This window comes from Sus scrofa, chromosome 5 (genome assembly GCF_054392235.1).
Source record: "Sus scrofa isolate SSC_HxYL_T2T_F1_AM1 chromosome 5, Sscrofa_HxYL_maternal_Yorkshire_Landrace_v2.0, whole genome shotgun sequence".
NCBI lineage: Eukaryota > Metazoa > Chordata > Mammalia > Artiodactyla > Suidae > Sus > Sus scrofa.
Window position 1 is genome coordinate 65,188,168 of NC_139387.1, and position 12,777 is coordinate 65,200,944.

The 12,777-nt window shown below is 35.8% G+C and overlaps 1 protein-coding gene across 1 annotated transcript in view; it reads left to right on the top strand.

Moving 5' to 3' along the window:
* Positions 1–12,777, top strand: part of GUCY2C (guanylate cyclase 2C) — a 672,163-nt gene that overhangs the window by 599,416 nt on the left and 59,970 nt on the right. The gene's annotated exons all lie outside the window — the stretch shown is intronic.

A 12,777-nucleotide genomic window follows, 5' to 3' on the forward strand; every position in this document is an offset into this window, starting at 1 on the left:
ACCTGTCCCACAGCATTGTGAAGATCAAGTTTGATGATTAGACCACAGATTATGCTTAGATTAGTATCAGCTCAATAAATGTTTTCCTTATGCCAAAGTTTGGCTATTCTCTTATGTATACAAGTGGTAGAACTTCCCTTTTGCCTTTGCCTTTTACTAGTAAGAAGAAGACATTCCTCATTTTAAACAAATAGGTAGCACAGTCATGTGTAATATTGAGGCATACACCATGTTCGTACATGAATGAAGGATGGTTCAGGAACATTGGTAAGTTTGTATCACAGAGCTTCCAATATTATTATAGTTATTTCAACTCCCAAAGAAACACGATATTTGTGAGTTAGAGTTTTTCAATTTAATATACTTAAAATTTCTTTTTTCTTTTTCTTTTTTTTGCCTTTTCTAGGGCTGCTCTCACAGCACATGGAGGTCCCCAGGCTAGGGGTCCAATCAGAGCTGTAGCTGCAGGCCTACTCCAGAGCCACAGCAACGTGGGAGCCAAGCTGCATCTGCAACCTACACCACAGGTCACGGCAATGCTGGATCCTTAACCGACTGAGCAAGGCCAGGGATCCAACCTGCAACCTCATTTCCTAGTTGGATCCATTAACCACTGTGCCACGATGGGAACTCCCCATTAAAATTTCTTTTTTTATGTGTACTTTCTCAGTATAGTTTACTCTGGCTTCATTGATGTGTAGAAATTCTTATTCATTGTTTAAGGTCCCTCTTAAGAACACAGATGTCAAAATCTTTCCGTTTCAAGGGATAGGCAGGACCCAAGACTAGTCATCATTAGAGAAATTTAAACTCCATTAATTGCCCAAATATCTAAGAGGTGCATTAAGAACAAATGTGTTGCATAATAAGTAAATACATTTTCCCCATTCATTTGCTTCAAGTCCATTTGGGAAAAATAATCAGGGATGGCTTTTTGAGTTTTTATTTTAATGTTAGTAAAAGTGTAGTGGGACCATTAAAAACATTCGGTTTTAGAACTTGAAGATGAACATATTTTATCAGCCTCTTTTAAAGGTTCTTTAATGCAGTCTTGGCTGTGTAATTTTGAAGCTAAAAGCACTGTCTAAATTTAGTTTGGTTTTTTTACTAGCATTGAAAACTCCATCTGTGACGAGTGTCAATAGCTGCCCTTTCTCTCCCCTAAATGATATACTGGTGAGGTCCATTAATCAGATGGTGGGGGAACAAAGAGAAGGGTTGTGTATTACGACCATCACTCATATTTTTCAGTGAAATGTTTAATGTCATAAGTCAGTTTATATCAAAGTGTTTCATGTTAAATAATCTGAAAAATAATCAGTTCTTCTCATTTACTCTTAATCTCGTTTAAAGTTTTCTTGTTTTTTTTTTTAAATTTTATTTTCCCACTGTACAGCAAGGGGGTCAGGTTATCCTTACATGTATACATTACAATTACAGTTTTTCCCCCACCATTTCTTCTGTTGCAACATGAGTATCTAGACATAGTTCTCAATGCTATTCAGCGGGATCTCCTTGTAAATCTATTCTAGGTTGTGACTGATAAGCCCAAGCTCCCGATCCCTCCCACTCCCTCCCCCTCCCATCAGGCAACCACAAGTCTCTTCTCCAAGTCCATGATTTTCTCTTCTGAGGAGATGTTCATTTGTGCTGGATATTAGATTCCAGTTATAAGTGATATCATATGGTATTTGTCTTTGTCTTTCTGGCTCATTTCACTCAGGATGAGATTCTCTAGTTCCATCCATGTTGCTGCAAATGGCATGATGTCATCCTTTTTTATGGCTGAGTAGTATTCCATCGTGTATATATACCACATCTTCCGAATCCAATCCTCTGTCGATGGACATTTGGATTGTTTCCATGTCCTGGCTATTGTGAATAGTGCTGCAATGAACATGCGGGTGCATGTGTCTCTTTTAAGTAGAGCTTTGTCCGGATAGATGCCCAAGAGTGGGATTGCAGGGTCATATGGAAGGTCTATGTATAGATTTCTAAGGTATCTCCAAACTGTTCTCCATAGTGGCTGTACCAGTTTACATTCCCACCAACAGTGCAGGAGGGTTCCCTTTTCTCCACAGCCCCTCCAGCACTTGTTATTTGTGGATTTATGAATGATGGCCATTCTGACTGGTGTGAGGTGGTATCTCATGGTAGTTTTGATTTGCATTTCTCTTATAATCAGCGATGTGGAGCATTTTTTCATGTGTTTGTTGGCCATCTGTATATCTTCTTTGGAGAAATGTCTATTCAGGTCTTTTGCCCATTTTTCCATTGATTGATTGGTTTTTTTGCTGTTGAGTTGTATAAGTTGCTTATATATTCTAGAGATTAAGCCCTTGTCAGTTGCATCATTTGAAACGATTTTCTCCCATTCTGTAAGTTGTCTTTTTGTTTTCTTTTGGGTTTCCTTTGCTGTGCAAAAGCTTTTCAGTTTGATGAGGTCCCATGGGTTTATTTTTGCTCTAATTTCTTGACTTCTTTCACTCCTTTATTTTTCTCAGATATTAAACAAATTGCAGTTGTGTTGTCTGATCTAGTTTTAATTTAAAATCTGGATATTTTGTTTATTATGGATTCTTTTCATTAGCTTTAATCTAAAGATATTGCCTTGAAATATCTTGAAATATAATCTCAATTTCTGAGTTCTTAGGCATCACCTTAAATTTTGCACCCCCAGCAGATGGCTTATTTACATTCCCCTCACACTGGTCCTGGGCAGTTTTATAAGGCAGAAAAATAGGATGTTGAATTTTGTACTCACTACCAATGCAGCTTTTCAGAGAGGTTTACGATCCCTTCTCAGCTGTTGAAAAAGGGATTATACCAGTTAGTTATTGTTCCATTCCAGTTATGTCAAAACTTTTTTATCTAGTCCCCCATTTATTTAGCTCATAATTTTGTGGGTCAGCTCACCTGGGCAGTTGTTCTGGTCACAGCTAGGCTCTCTCATTTGACTGTGGTTAACTGTTAGTCAGGTGGGCAGCTTTCCTCATCTTGGCTAGCAGGGTTGGGATGAGGTGAAACAAGTGAGGGGTTGGATTTTATCTAATAGGTAATGGGACAGAGGAAAGTTTTGTGTTTAAGAATCATAATGTTTTCATTAGATTTGCATTTATAAAGCTCACTTTGAGTAAAACATGAAAGTGAAGTGAAGTTAGAAGCCTGCTCTGCTGGTCCAAGTGAATATTTTGAGAGTCTGAACTAAAACAGTGGTGATGGAAAAGTTAAGGAAGTTAACAGCTGTACTATATTAATAAGGGTATTCATTTGACCTAGGAACAGCTCCTCAGTTTTTCCTCAATTTTTCTGACCTTGAGACTTAAAAATAACAAGCCAGTTCTTCTGTAGAATGTCTACGAATTTACAAAATTTGGCCATTTTGAAAAATGCTGCTGCTAACATTCTCATTCATGTATTTTGGTGTGTGTGTGTTTGTGTGTGTGTGTGTGTGTCAAAGAATATGTTCATTATAAATTTTGTGGACAATACCAATCTAGCAACACATGAGAGTTCCTGGTACTCCATATCCATGCCAACCCCCATGATATTAACAGACTTAAAGTTTAGCCATTTTGGTGGAGGTGTCAGAGCATTTCATTGTGCATTTAACTTATATTATTTTCCTGATGATAAATGAATTTGAGCTCATTTTCATATATTTGAATATACTTTTCTGTGTAGTATCCCTTCAAGTATCTTTTCTACCTGATTTCCTTTTTATTATTATTAAATTTGTGGAATGTCCTTATAAATTCAGGATACAAGTCCTTTGTCACTTATATATGATGTCACTTATATACTTCCACTCTGTGCCTTTTTTTTTTCACTCCGTTAATAGTTTATCTTATGAATAAAAGTCCTTAATTTTAATATAACCCAATCTAAATAAATTTCTTCTTTAGTAATAACACTATAATGTGTCCTGTTAAAGACATCTTCCTACTCCCAAAGCACAGTCTCCTTATATTTTCTTCTAGAAACTACATTGTTTTGCCTTCACATTTAGGTCTGCAGTTCACCTATGATTGATTTTTGTGGAGGATAGAGGTCCGAATTAATTCCAGACAGACATAAAGTTATTCAAGTGCAGTTTTTGAAAACTATCCTATCCTCATTGCTCTGAAGTACTACTTTTGTCATAAAAGTACCCATAAATGTATGGGTCTGTTTCTTTTTCTCTGTACTTTGTTCCATTGATCTAATTTCTAGCCCTGCCCTAATATCTATACTATACTGATTATAACAAACTTATAAAGTCATGATATCTAGTAGAACAAACACTGCAACCTGATTCTTTTTGAAGTGTATCTGGACTATTCTTAGCCCTTTGCATTTCCATATAAGTCTTAGAATTGGCCTATCAACTCCTAGACAGCTACCAGCTAGGGTTTTTAATTGACATTTCTTTGAATCTGTAAATCAGTTTGGGAACAGTTAATATCTTCACAAATTTGTGTTTTCAAGTCTATGAACAGAGACAGTTTTCCATTTATTTAAATCTCCTGTCATATCTCTTAGAAATGCTTTATTGTTACTTTATTTTTCCCAGCTTTATTGATACACAATTGTCATATAACATTGTATATGTTTAAGGAGTGTAACATTTTTGTTTGTTTGTTTGTTTTTGTTTTTGTCTGTGCCTGCAGCATGTAGAAGTTCCTGGGCCAGGGATTGAATCTGTATCACAGCAGCAATTCAAGCTGCTGCAGTGACAACACTGGGTCCTTTTAACGCACTGTGTCACAAGTGAACTCCTGTAACATGTTGATTTAATACGCTTAGATATTGTAGAATGATTATCAACACTGAATTAGCTAGCACCTCCATCATGTTACATAATTACCATTTCTTTTTTGTGGTAAGAAGGTTTAAGATCTACTCTCTTGTTCCCACTGTAGTGCAAGGGGATGAGCATTGTCTCTGGAGTGCTGGGAAGCAGGCTCAATCCCAGGCCCTGAACAGTGGGTTAAGGATTCAGCTTTGCCACAGCATCAGAGTAGTATGTAATAGAATATTACTAGCTATAATCACCATGCTGTGCCCTTTGACCAATATTTCCCCATTTCCCCCACCTTCTAGTCCCTGGTAACCATCACTTTACTGCCTATTTCAGAGTTTAGTTTTTTGGATTCCATACATAAGTGAGATCATACGGTATTTGTCTTTCTCTGCTTGTCTTATTTTCACTTAGCATAATGCCCTCAAGGTCTATCCATGCTGTTGACAGGCAGGATTTCCTTATATCTGATGGCTAATATTTCATTGTATATATGTCTATATACCACATCTTCTTTATTGGTCAACCACTGATGGACACTTATGTCATTTCCATATCCTGGCTGTTGTGAGTAATACTGCAGTGAATATGGGAGTGCAGATCTCTTTGAGATTCTGTTTTCATTTCATTTAGATATATACCCAGAAATGGGATTGCTGGACATATGGCAGTGCTATTATTAATTTCTTGAGGAAACATCATACTGTTTTCCACAGTAGCTCTACCAATTTTCATTCTCACCAACAGTGCATAAATGGTTCCTTTTTTCTCTACATCCTCACCAGCATTTGTTATTTCTTCTTTTTATGATGATAGTCATTATTGTATGTGTGAGGTGAGGTGGTATATAGCTCATTGTGATTTTGATTTGCATTTCCATGATGATCAGTGGTGTTGAACATATTTTCATATACGTCATTTCCTTTGGGAAAAAAATGTTGATTCAGTTCCAAAGCCCATGTTTTAATTGGATTTTGTTTAATATTGAATTGTATGATTCCTTCATATTTTAGACAATAACCCCTATTTACATAGATGTTTTGCTAGTAGTTTCTCTCATTTGTAGGTTGCCTTTTCATTTTGTGGATACTTTCTTTTGATGTGCAGAAGCCTTTTAGTTTGATGTAGTCCCACTAGTTCATTTTTGCTTTTGTTGCCTATGCTTTTGTTATTATACCCACCAAACTATTGCCAAGAGCAGCATGAAGAACTTTTTCCCTATGATTTCGTCTATGAATTTTATAGTTCAGTTTTTACCTTTAAGTGTTTAACCCTTTCTGAGTTAATTTTTGTGAGTGGTGTATTTTCAATTTTATTTTTCTGCATGTGGTTATTCATTTTGCTAATGCCATTTGTTAAGGAGACTGTTATTCCCCCATTGAATGTTCTTGGCTCCCTTATATTAGTTGACTTTATATGCAGGGGCTTGTTTCCACACTCTCTATTCTATTTCATGGCCGTGTGTCTATTTTCATAACCATACTATACTACTTTGATTACAATGGCTTGGTAGTATAGTTGGAAATCAGGAAATGTGATGCCTCCAGTTTTGTTATTCTTTTCAGAACTACTTTGACTGTTTAGGTTATGTTTTGGTTCCACATAAATTTTAGGATCATTTTTTTTCTATTTCTATAAAAAAAGGCCATTGAAATTTTTATAGGACTGCATTGACTCTCAGACGGCTTTGGATAATGTGGATATTTTACTAATATTAATTCCTCTGACCCATGTATGTAGGATATCTGTCCATTTCTTTGTTTCTTCAGGTCTTTTATCAAGGTCTTACAGTTTTCATTGCACAAGTCTTTCTCTTCCCTGGTTAAAAATTTATTGCTAAGGATTTTTTTTAAAAAATATTATTGTGAATGGGATATTTTTCTTTATTTCTTTTTCAAATGTTTTACTGTTAGTGTGTAACACAGATGACTTTTTTTTTTTTTTTTTTTGGCCTTTTAGGGCCATATCCGTGGCTTATGGAGGTTCCCAGGCAAGGGGTTGAATCAGAGCTATAGCTGCCAACCTATGCCACAGACACAGCAACTTGGGATCTGAGCTGCGTCTGTGACCTACACCACAGCTTTTGGCTACAGCAGATCCTTAACCCACTGAGTGAGGCCAGGGATCAAACCCACAACTTCATGGTTCCTAGCTGGATTTGTTTCTGATGCACCATGATGGGAACTACACAGATGACTTCTACATGTTGATTTTATATCATGCAACTCTACTGAATTCATTGATTAGTTCCAATAGTTTTATGTTGGAATCGTTAAGATTTTCTACATATGAAAATCATATTATCCACAAATAACAACTTTACATCTTTCTTTCTGATGTTTTCTATTTCCTTATGCTACCTAATTGCACCAATTAGAACTTCCAGTACTATGTTGAGTAAAAGTAGTGAGTATGGGCACCCTTATCTTATTCTTGATCTTAGAGGAAATGCTTTCAACCAGTCACCACTGAATATAATGTTGGCTATGGATTTGTCATATGTGGCCTTTATTAAGTTGAAATATGTTCCAATTTGTTGAGCATTTTATTTTTGGCTGTGCCCATGTCATGCAGAGGCACCTGGGCCAGGGATTGAACCTGTACCAAAACAGCAACCCAAGCTGCAGCAGTGATAGTACCAGATCCTTAACCCACTGAGCTACTAGGGAGTTCCTTGTGGAACATTTTTATCATGAAAGGATGTTATATTTTGCCAAATGCTTTTTCTGTAGCTATTGAGATGATTATTAATTTTTATTTTTCATTCTGTTAATGTGATGTATCACATTGATTTGCATATGTGGAAATATCCTTGCATTACAGGATAAATTCCACTTAATCATGATGCATGATCCTTTTAATGTGCTGTTGATTTCAATTTTTTTTATATCTATATTCATGAGGGAAACTGGTCTGTTGTTTTCTTTACCTGTAGTGTTCCTGTCTGGCTTTGGTATCAGGGTAATGCTGGCCTTGGCCTTGTTGAATGAGTTTAGGAAAGTTCCCTCCAATTTTTTTGAAAGAATTTGAGAAGGATTGACATTAATTCTTTTTCTTCTTCTTCTTTTTTTTTTTTTTTTTTTTTTTTGTCTTTTTAAGGGCTGCACCTGTGGCATATGGGAAATTCCCAGGCTAGGGGTCAAATCGGAGCTGCAGGCTTAAACCACAGCCACAGCTCTGATTCTTAACCCACTGAGTGAGGCCAGGGATTGAATCCACATCCTTGTGGATGCTAGTTGGGTTCTTAACCCACTGAGCCATGACAGGAACTCTGACATTAACTTTTCTTTAAATATTTGATAGAATTCATGAGGGAAACCATCTGGTTCTGGGCTTTTCTATGTTGGGAGATTTTTTATTACTGATTCAACCTCACTACTTGTTACCAGTCTGACTACATTTTCTCTTTCTTTTTGATCTGGTCTTGGTATGTTTCATATTTCTAGGAATTTATTTTTTCTAGATTATTATCCACTTTATTGACATATATTTTTTTCATAGGAGTCTTTTATGATCCTTTGTATTTTTATAATATCAGTTATAATGTTTCTTCTTTTATTCCTATATTTGTTTATTTGAGTCTTTTTTTTTTTTTTCTTTAGTCTAGCTAACAGTTTTTCAATTTTGTTTCTCTTTTTAGAAAACCAGCTCTTAGTTATGTTGGTCTTTTCTGTTGTTTTCCTGGCCTCTACTTCTTCATTTCTGCTCTGGTCTTTGTTTTTTCCTTCCTTCTGCTTACTTTTTTCTTTTTCTTTTCTGTTGCTTAGGGTTTAAAGTTAGGTTTTTTATTTGAGACATTTCTTTTTCTTAATGTAGGCACTTATTTCTCTAAATGTTCTTCTTAGAATTGCTTTTGCAGCATCCTATAGGTTTTGATTTGTTTTGTTTCCATTTTCATTTGTCTCAAGATTTTTTTAATTTCCCTTTTGATTTCTTCTTCAACCCATTGCTTTTTTAAGAATGTTTCATTTCCACATATTTGTGAATTTACTAGCTTTCCTCCCATTGTTCATTTCTAATTTCATATCATTGTGTTTGGAGAGGATATTTGATATGATATCAATCTTCTTATCTTTTCTAAGATTTGTTTGTGATCTATTTTGGATAATGTTCCTGGTGTACCTGAGCAGAGTGTGTATTTTGCTGTTGTTGTATGGATTATTCTTTATAACTCTGTTAAGTTCACCTGTTGTAAAGTATGTTGTAAACAAGTCTAATCCTTCCTTGTTAATTTTCTGTCTGAATGACCTATCTGTTGTTGAATGTGGGAACTGAAATTTCTACTATTATTATATTGTTGTCTGTTTCTCCTTTTGGGCCTGTTAATATTTGCTTAATATATTTATGTCCTCCCATGTTGTGTGCATATATATTTCTGATTTTATATCTTCATAAATTGATCTCCTTATCATTTTGTAATGACCTTCTTTGTCTCTTGTTACCGTTTTTGCCTTATAGTCTGTTTTATCTGATATAGCTACCCCTGCTCTCTTTTGGTTTCTACTTGCATGGAATATCTTTTTCTATTCCTTCACTTTGAGCATGTGTAATCTTAAAGCTAAAGTGAGTGTCCTATAGTCAGCCTATAGTTGATTCTTGTTTTTTAATCTATCAAGTCACTCTATGCTTTTTGATTATACAATTTATCCCATCTACATTTAGGGTAATTATTGATAGTTACGATCTTATTAATGCCCTCTTATTTGCTTTATGACTATTTTTTCGTCTCCTTGTTTCTTTCTCTTTTGCTACTTTCCTTGTGAATTGATGACTTTCATAGTGGTATGCTTTGATTCCCTTTTCTTTATCTTTTGTAAATCTACTGTAGGCTTTTGCTTTGAGGTTGCATGAGATTTATATAAAACATCATATATATATATATGTATATACACACACACACAGATTTCATTTTACATTTACCACAATTTAAATTCAATTGCATTGAAAACTCTAATCTTTTACTCTTCCTTTTTGTATGTTTTTGATATCATAATTTACACATTTTATATTGTGTATTCATTAAATTTTAATACTTTTGTCCTTTATCCTTTATAATAATAATTAGTTAACATACCACCATATTAAAGGGTTAGAGTATCCTTAACCTGTTTGGGCTTACTTTTTTCAGTTTGTTATGTATTTTCATGTTTCCTGTTACTCAGTTTGAAGAACTTTCAGCACTTCATTTGATGATGAACTCCCTCAGCTTTTGTTTATTGGAAGATTCTTTATCTGGAGTTCTTTTCTGAAGGATAATTTTTGCAGTGTAAAGTACTCTTGGTTGGCAATTTCTTTCTTTCTTTTGAATATAAAATTCCATTGTCTCCTTGCCTAGTAATCTCTGCTGATAAATCCATTTATTGACTCATGAGAGTTCCCTTGTATGAGAGAAATTGTTTTCTTTTGCTACTATTAAAATCTCCTTTTTCTCCTCACATTGGATAATTTCAATTGATGTGTCTTTGAGCTTAGGGATTCTTTCTTCTGTTTGGTCAATTCTTCTGTTGAAATGCTATTGAATTATTCAGTTCTGTTACTGTATTCTTTAGCCAGCTCTAAAATTTCTGTTTGGCTCTCCTTTTTCTTTTTAACAAACTTTGCATGTTGTTCTTGACTGATTTCCTAATACTGTCAAATTGCGTATCTGTCTCTTTTGTAACTCTCTGAAAATATTTAGAACAATTACTTTGAATTCTTTATTGGGAAATTCCTGAATCTCCATTTATTTTGAATTCCTGGAGGTAAACTATATTTCTTTAATGGAGATATATTTCCTGATTCTTTGTGATCCCTATTACCTTGCATAGGTGTCTGTGCATTTGAAGAAAGAATCACCTCTTCTAGACTTTACAGAGTGATTTTTGATAAGGGAAGACTTTCACCTGTGGATTGGGACACACTGGAGTGTGCTGTTACCCAGGATCTATAGGTGCAGGGTGCTAAATGCAGAGATTTGTGATGGCACTGGGTCCCGGGGTGCATAATGTCTCTTAATCTCAAGCTACTTGGTTCTGTAGCATTGACAACTGTGTGGTCTTTGACAAACATTGCAGGAATCCTCAGTGGCTGTAAGGGCTGTTAGGTCTTCAGTGGCACTTCCAGGTCCAGCACTAAGGACTATGGTAGGCAGTGGTATTGACCAGAAATGGTGGTGTGCACACTCTTGGTCCTGGGAAACAGTTATAGATGCCTATGTAATGTGGGGTCTAGTTGCAGACACATAGCGGTGGGGACTGCGGCAGGCAGCCAGGATTAGGGCCAACTGTGGGTTCACTGGTAGCTTCAGCAGCTCTGGCTGTCAGTGTGCTTTCCTGTGGCTGCTTAATTCCCCCTTCCCAGGTGCACAGTGCATGTGCAAAGCTGGAGGGGCTAGCTATAGGTGAACATAATGGTGCAGGCCAGTGACAGAATATAGGGCCTGATCTAGGTTCAAATCAGCTTCAGGGGCTCTATCTGTAAGTAAGCTCTTTCAGGGCTGCACAGTCTCCCTGCTGCACTGCAATGGAGGCTGGTGACAAGTGTAAGTGCATAGCTGCATGCGTGACAGTGGGAGTCACTGGTGTCTAGGCTGACCTCTTGCACTCACGCAGCTGCAGAGGTCTGAAATGTCTACTGGTGTAATTCCTGGGCTCCGGTGGGTACCAGGGTATAGAGTGGACTGGGAGTCAGGAATCTGGCTTCAGCAAACCCTAATACTTATGAGATCAATGCTGATATATCTATCTGCAGGGAGTCTGCAACAGCTATGCAGGCCATTGGTTTCTTCAGTGACTAAAGCTGTTGGATTTTTAGAGCAAGCCACTGAACTGCAACAGCTCCTGCTGCATGACTGCTATTGATAGCCCCTGCTTTTCTTTCTTATTCCTAGCAGTCTCTATATGTCTCAGCTTTGCTAGTTTGGGTCAGGTAAAACTAAAGTAGGGAATTCATTTGCTGCCCTATAAGGCTGGGGAAGCTGGTCACTCACTTTGCTCTTCCTTTACTGGTGGAAAGAACACTTTCTAGCCAGGAGGTTCCCTCTTGGCACCATACAATGCTGTATATGGGGATGAGATAATGTAGGCAAAATGAAACTGTTTTCCTTCTCTTCTTGTGTGATTATTCTCAGGTTTCTCAGTTCCACTGGTTGCTAAAACTTAAGTGGACTCCAGAGCTCTCCCAGAGGTGTTTTTGCTAGTGGATAGCTAACTGCTGATCTTTGTTGGGGGACAGAGGCTAGGGTCTCCTCCTTTGCCATTTTGGTGACTTAACCTCAGAAATGCTTTAGTTTTATGGATAGTATTTTTAACATGTTTGCACACATTTATTCCTAGGCTTTTTATTTTTTTAATGATTTTATAAATTTAAGTTATTTTTTAAAATTATTTTTTCTTAGTATCTGTTGCTGGTATATATAAATATAATAAATTTTTTTCTATGTTTATCCTATATTCAGTAACTTTGCTATACTCACAATTCAAGAATCTATCTGTAGCTTATTTGAGTGTTTTAGATAGACATCATATTATCTTATCTGTAAACAGTAAAAATTTTATTTCTTCTTTTCCTATGTTAATAAATTTCATTTTATTTATTTTTGCCTCATTGCATTGTCTAAGACCTAAGTACAGTGTTTATTAGAAGTGATGAGAATAGGCATTATTGTCTTGTTTCTAATCTCAGAGGAAAAGCATTTGGAATTTCATCAAGTAAGATATTTGCTGTATCTTTTTTGACACACTTTATCACATTAAGAAAATTCCCTTCTGTTCCTAGTTTGCTAAGAGTATCTTTCTTATAAATGTTGTTAAAGTAAATGCAGTGCTTTGATTGTGTCTATTATAATGATTACATAATATTATTTTCCTTATTAATGATAAGTGGTTGATTTTACAAATTTTGCTTTAGCAGCATTAACCATTAAAATTTGGTGTGATCAATTTTACATATTACTTGATTGTTCTTTTAAGATTTATGCATTTATGTTAATAGTGATCTATAATTGTTATTCCTTACAA